The sequence below is a fragment of the Sorex fumeus genome, unplaced genomic scaffold, assembly GCF_029834395.1.
Source record: "Sorex fumeus unplaced genomic scaffold, SorFum_2.1 ptg000015l, whole genome shotgun sequence".
Classification (NCBI taxonomy): domain Eukaryota; kingdom Metazoa; phylum Chordata; class Mammalia; order Eulipotyphla; family Soricidae; genus Sorex; species Sorex fumeus.
The window spans coordinates 22,742,674-22,749,208 of record NW_026606072.1 but is presented as its reverse complement, the minus strand read 5'-3'; the positions used below and the strand labels follow the sequence as shown (position 1 = coordinate 22,749,208).

The following is a 6,535-nucleotide window of genomic DNA, read 5'->3' as shown; positions in this document are numbered from 1 at the left end:
TCTAATGTTGTTCCTCTTGGCGTCATCCCCTGGGTCTCTGATTCTCCTTATAGCCATTTTGAGGTCTTTTCCTATCGCTTGTTGTTCCCTATGGGATTTCTGTTGCTCATCGTCAAGCTCGCTGATCCTCTCTTCAGCTGCACTTATCCTATTGCTTAGGGCACTTACTGACTTTTTAATTTCATCTACTGAATACTTTGTTTGTGAGACTTCTTTTTGTAGCTTTTTTATTTCTGCTCTCATTTCTTCCTGTATTTTCTCGACTATCTGTTCTATTGTTTCTTTCATTTCTTCTTTTAGTTTTCTGGATATCTCTTGCATTGATTCTTTGAGTAGATCCTTGAACACCCTCTGCATTTCATCCTGGAGTTCTTTATCGAAGAGAGCATACTTGTGGAGAACCTCAGTTGAGGATTCGGGATTCTTTTCTTCGTATTCTCCTTGTGGTGAGATTTGCGCTGTTTCTTCATGTTGTTTTGGTTGCCTAGAGGTAGAACCCTGAAATCACATGTACTGTTCCCTCTTATGGTGGGAAAGGATTTTGGATAAGATTGGTCAGTGGTAGCCACCCTTCTACCTTTCTGAGTCTGACCTTCTTCTAAAATTATGGACCGCTTCACGAATTTGTGTGTCATTCTTATGCTAATCTTCTCTGTATTGTTCCAATCTTTTTAGTATATGTGCTGCCAAAGCGAGCACCCAAATTATCTTTTAAAACTAACTTTCATATCTCTGAGAGAGCTATGGTCAGTCCACGTAATACTTATAAAGGAATGTTGAAATATAATTAGTGATAGAAAAATCACTAATTTTACTTTAACCTCCTAGATTGCTACCCATAGAATTAAACAATATAATTAAACATCCCATATAATTAAACAGTTTCAGTATATTATTCCAGTAAAAATTAGCTATTTTGTTTAATCTTTGAAGGTTTAATTTAGTAAGATATAAAAAAAATTCTGCCCCAATTGAGAAATTTTAAAAAATGTATCATATATTCTATCATTCAGATTGCTATGGTAGTTTGGGGTATCTATTCGTCATTCATTTCCTTTTCCATATAAACTTAATTTTTAGACTTCCTTTCAGCATGTTTGTCCTAATAATGATCTATTTAAAAATTTTACAAATTTTAAAAGTTATTTGCTTTAAAATTTTCAAAAGTGTTCATTATTAGAACTATTTTTAATTAGTATACTTTAATGTAGATATATGAATAAATACTCTTAAGGTACTTATAACCAGCATAGTAGGAAAACTATTAACAATTTAATTTACATAGTAAATTTCTATGCAATTCATTCCAACGCATAAATAATAAAAAAGCAAATATTCCTCACAATTCACAACAGTAACTCTGATGTGAGAGATTTAATATATTATTTTTAGATACAATTCTATGTATTAAGTTTCACATACATGCTGATGCATAATTTATAATATGGTGAAATTCACTGAAAAGATTTTATAAAGGTAATAATCTTCAAAAATCATATTCTCAGAGAAACCTATCCCTGAGATGTTAAACTAATAAAAGCATTCTCACAGCCTTTTTGAATCACTGAATTTGAGACATTCTCATTCAGAGTGAACACTTTCCCAGTGTTTTTTTTATTTTAAGGAAGTCAGGGAAAAGTTCAAAACCCAAGCAATTAAAATTGCCATTTGATGTGTATAGAAAATTGGATTTTGAAACTGAATTATTTTATCATTACAGTTGAAAATGGCTACTATGTAATATTAAAGCAATGCTGCATAACAACATTCAAAGGAGAAAATACGTGATGTTTTCCATGCTCTGTTCATAAAAATAAGAAAACTTTACACGTAGTTGAGTTTCCTAAAAATCAAAGGTGGATTCTATTTTCTGTGTATAGGTCTCTTAAAGATGTTTCTACATGCATTGGTAGGGTGTAAACAAATCAAGATAATATGGTTCTTGATTTTTGGAAGAGTTCAAGCATAGACTACCAAAATCCCTTCATCCCACAACAAATGGCACACTCATGTCTTGAGTTGAAGAGTTGATTTAGCTCACCCATATTTTGTGAAGCCTTTTGTCTAGTCTTCTGAAAATGTAAGCAAAACTATTTATTTTGTACTAGGCTTGTAATCTTTTGCCTCCAAGAATAGAATTGCTGATTGTCTGCTTGCGGAACCCCTTTATGTGTGTGGTATTTTGTCTGATATGGCCATATATGCACTGCAGACCGTTTAGATGAATCAAATCTCATTTTTGGCTAATAGGCATAATCCTTCCTTTGCCCTTCTCCTGGGCAGTTCACTAATTAGTGAGACACTAAATTAAGTTTATCCACCAAATGCCTGGTGTAAAATACTCTAAAGCACATGTAGCATTTTTAATTTAATTAAAACTAATCTTCTGTGGTACTACTTGATTATATCCTGCAAGAGTTAACAAGCTCTCAGTATTTCTAAAGTATTATTTTTCTGCCTGTGTTCCACATCCTCTTTGAAGTTTTTTGTTTAGCCATTCACTGAGCTACTAAACTGCTGAACTGAATTATATAAAACAAGATTTTATGTCAAAGCTTAAAAACTGTCCTCCAACTGTTCATTATAAGATCTCATTTTCCAAGTTATTAACGAAACATATTCCTGGACAAAATTCTTCAGTGATAGCAAGCATCAGTTTCACCCAAACTCTCCCCACTTCTAATTAATAAGGGTCTACCAGTGCTATTACAAGTTTGGTACTCACTAACTATAGCCAATGGTTATGTAAGGTTCCAAAGCATAATCTTGATTTCTCTAAAATGACCTCTAACCTAGTCCTTTCATTTAAGGCTGACATATGTCTTCATTCTACAATAATCGAATAAGCTCTAGCTTTCCCACTAGTAATATCTGCAATGGTTAGACTTTTTAAAATGCTTTTTTTCCTTTTTTAAATTATGGTCAATCATTATTAGTATTGATCCAGAAGAGATAGTAGTCATTTATCAATATAGACCTCACTAAAGTTATCTTTAAGGAAATTTTAGTGCTCCCTAGAACCTGAAGAAATGTTGATTGAATAATTTTATTATCAACATTCTTCAGGTTATTTTCTATTTTTTTTTTACACAGATAGTAATGCTTTTCTTTCTCCACCAGATTTGTACACTTTCACATGAAATCCTGACTATCCAGAATTTTCAGTACAGATCTCAATATTTATTTCACAAAAGGAAATTGGTATTAAACTGTGAGCATAAAGATTGTCTCCTTTCAGAAGGAAATTGGCAATCTTAGAAAGTAATTTCAATACCTAATATCTTTCTTCATATACAGCAATAGATGTTAGTAATCTAACTTGGTGGTTATATAAATGCATACATACATATGTGTGTGTATATATCTTTCTGATGCAGCTCTGTATTCATATTATCACCTTCAAAAGAAGACATACATCACAATAATTAAAGTGAATATGTCACTTAAAAAAATTAGGAACATACATTGAAGACAAAGTTGGCAAAACCCTCCATGACATTGAGGCTAATGGTATGTTCAAAGATGACACGCCACTGGCTGAGCAAGTGAAAACAGAGATAGATAAATGGGACTATCTTAAACTAAGAAGCTTCTGTACCTCCAAAGAAACAGTGACCAAAATACAAAGACAGCCTACAGAATGGGAAAGAATATTCGCCGAATACACATCTGACAAGGGATTGATATCAAGGATATACAAAATACTGGTTGAACTCCACAAGAAGAAAACATCCAACCCCATCAAAAAATGGGGCAATGAAATGAACAGAAACTTTCTCAAAGAAGAAATCCGAATGGCAAAAAAGCACATGAGAAAATGCTCTACATCATTAATCATCAGGGAGATGCAGATCAAAACCACAATGAGATACCATCTCACACCTCAGAGACTGGCCCACATTCAAAAGAACAAAAGCAACCGTTGCTGGCGCGGATGTGGCGAGAAAGGGACACTCCTTCACTGTTGGTGGGAATGTCCACTGGTTCAGCCCTTCTGGAAAACAGTATGGACGTTCCTCAAAAAATTAGAAATTGAGCTCCCATTTGACCCAGCGATACCACTCCTGGGAATATATCCCAGAGAGGCAAAAACGTGTAGCCGAAGTGACATCTGCACTTGTTTGTTCATTGCAGCACTCTTTACAGTAGCCAGAAACTGGAAGAGACCTGAGTGCCCAAGAACAGATGACTGGTTAAAGAAACTTTGGTACATCTACACAATGGAGTACTACGTGGCTCTTAGAAAAGACGAAGTCATGAACTTTACATACAAGTGGTACAATATGGAAAGTATCATGCTAAGCGAAATGAGTCAGAAAGAGAGGGATAGACATAGAAAGATAGCATTCATCTGGGCGATATAAAATAATAAAATATGAGATTAATACCCAAGAATAGCTGAGAGCAACACCAGGAGAATTACTCCATAACTTAGAGGCCAGCTGGGTATTCTAGGGGAAAGGACAATTCAGATAGAAAGGGGAACACCAAGTGGAGGGTGTTTGGAGGATCCTCCCAGGAGGGGAGATGCAGGTTGAAAGTAGACTGGACTGAACATGTTCGCCACTCAATGCCTCTCTGGCTGATCACAGCGCCCAGGAGGAGAGAGAGAACAGGGGGGAATGCCCTGCCACAGTGGCAGGGGGGGATGGGGGGATGGGAGGATGGGGGGGGAGGGATATTATCCTGGTGGTGGAAAATGGGCACTGGTGGAGGGATGGGTATTTGATCGTGGTATGACCGAGATCCAAGCACAAAAATTTGTAAATCTACAACTGTACCTCATGTCGTTTCACTAATAAAAAAGAAAAAAAAAATTAGGAACATTGTTAGAGAAAGTGAACACTGGTGAAGGGATTGGTGTGAAAACATTGTTTGCCTGAAACCAAATAATAAATAACGTAATAAATCTCAGTGCCTCAATAAAAATATTGAAAGAAGTCAAAGAACAGAAAACTTGCTCAGGGTTGGAAAGATAGTACAGTGGTTAAGGTGATTGCCTTGCACAAGGCCCACCTAAGTTTGATCCTTGGCACTGCATGTGGTTCCCTAAGCCAGGTGTGAGCACAGAGCCAGAAATAAGCCCTTAGCACAACCACTGTGGTCCACAAACCATAAAAATAAAAAGAAAAAAGAGAATTCTTGCCTGTAGGATAACATTGTTTTGTCCTTTCTCCCTTGCCACAAGGAGCTTAGGTCACAACCATCAAAGTGTTCCCAAGCCACTCCCATTCTTTTGTTTATCTGTAACCACTTCTCTATGTCTCTTCCCCAACCTGTTAATCAGCTTTTCCCCCTAATCAGATTCTGTTCATTTGTAAAGTCAAATCTTTCTAGGACACTGAACTTGTAGTATAAGTTAATATTGCCTTTCTCCTCTCCTTACTCTTCTACTTTTTTGAATAGTTTACTTTAAGGCAATGTCCTTTTGTATAGACACAAGAAGATAATTAATATTATGCTTTTGCAAGTTGGGATTTAATTGGCTTCGAATATTATTCATTCCCGAGCATCTGCTTTCTCAACTTAAGCCTCAGTTGCCCTCACTTCCTAGCGCCCCCCAAAGCAGGATCCCGACGAGGGACTGGATGGAACCAGGGCAAGCGTTAAGCTATGTGCTACTCTGGCATAGAGATGGCCAGGCCAAAGCGCCACAGTTCTTAACTATAAGTTAAGAGCTTGATCATGACAAATGCTGTCATGATCCAAAAGTAACGACGAGACTAGGACCCTGCTAGTGATAGGATAGACTAAAATGGCCTGAGCACTGTAGTCTGCGATCAGGATGATCCCAGGAGAGCAATTCTATAGGCTTAATGCATCCTTACTGTGTCCATATAAAATGATAAATATTATGAATGCTTATATGTTTGTTCCACAAGGAGAGAAGAAACACACCCATGAGATTCTTGCTGAAACAGAATCTGTCCTAGAGGCAGCATGCCTTGAGGGAAAGAACTTTACCCCTATTGATTGTTACTACACCTATGTGTAAGCCCAGACACTCATAGTTTGGGCATTTAACTAGACTGTAAGAGTGGGCTGGGGAGTGAGGATCGAGAGCAGATCCAGAGTCAGAGTCAGAAGGAGAAAGAGGTTCCAGATCAGGGCCCAGGAGAGAAGGAGAGAGAGAGACAGGAGTGAATGGGGATGAGAATGAAATGGCATCTGATCAATCAACTGGCTTGGCCCTTGTCTACTCCACCATCTGCCCAGGGTCCAGCCTGCCCCAGCTGGGGGAGCAGCCCAGACTCCCCCAAAACCTGGGCGGCTAGGGGAAGAGCCTTTGGGGCCACCCCCTGACCGCCCTCAGAGTTTTTAACACTTGCTCATTGCTGCTCTGAAGAATTTACTATTATAATTAAAAACTGAAACTAGGGCAGGAGAGGAGACAGTGAATGTCTGATATTTGGAGGCTCCAGACTCAATCCCAGAAAACATATGGTACCACAACACCACCTGATGGGACTCTGGATCTACAGACCAGAACATCTGGGCCTGATCAGCACCTGACCACCAGGTACAGCCAACCATG

The 6,535-nt window shown here is 37.7% G+C and overlaps 1 pseudogene; it reads right to left on the bottom strand.

Moving 5' to 3' along the window:
• Positions 1 to 600: 600 nt before the first annotated feature.
• LOC130021478 (uncharacterized) lies at positions 601 to 699 on the bottom strand (annotated as a pseudogene).
• Between the last annotated feature and the right edge of the window lie 5,836 nt (positions 700 to 6,535).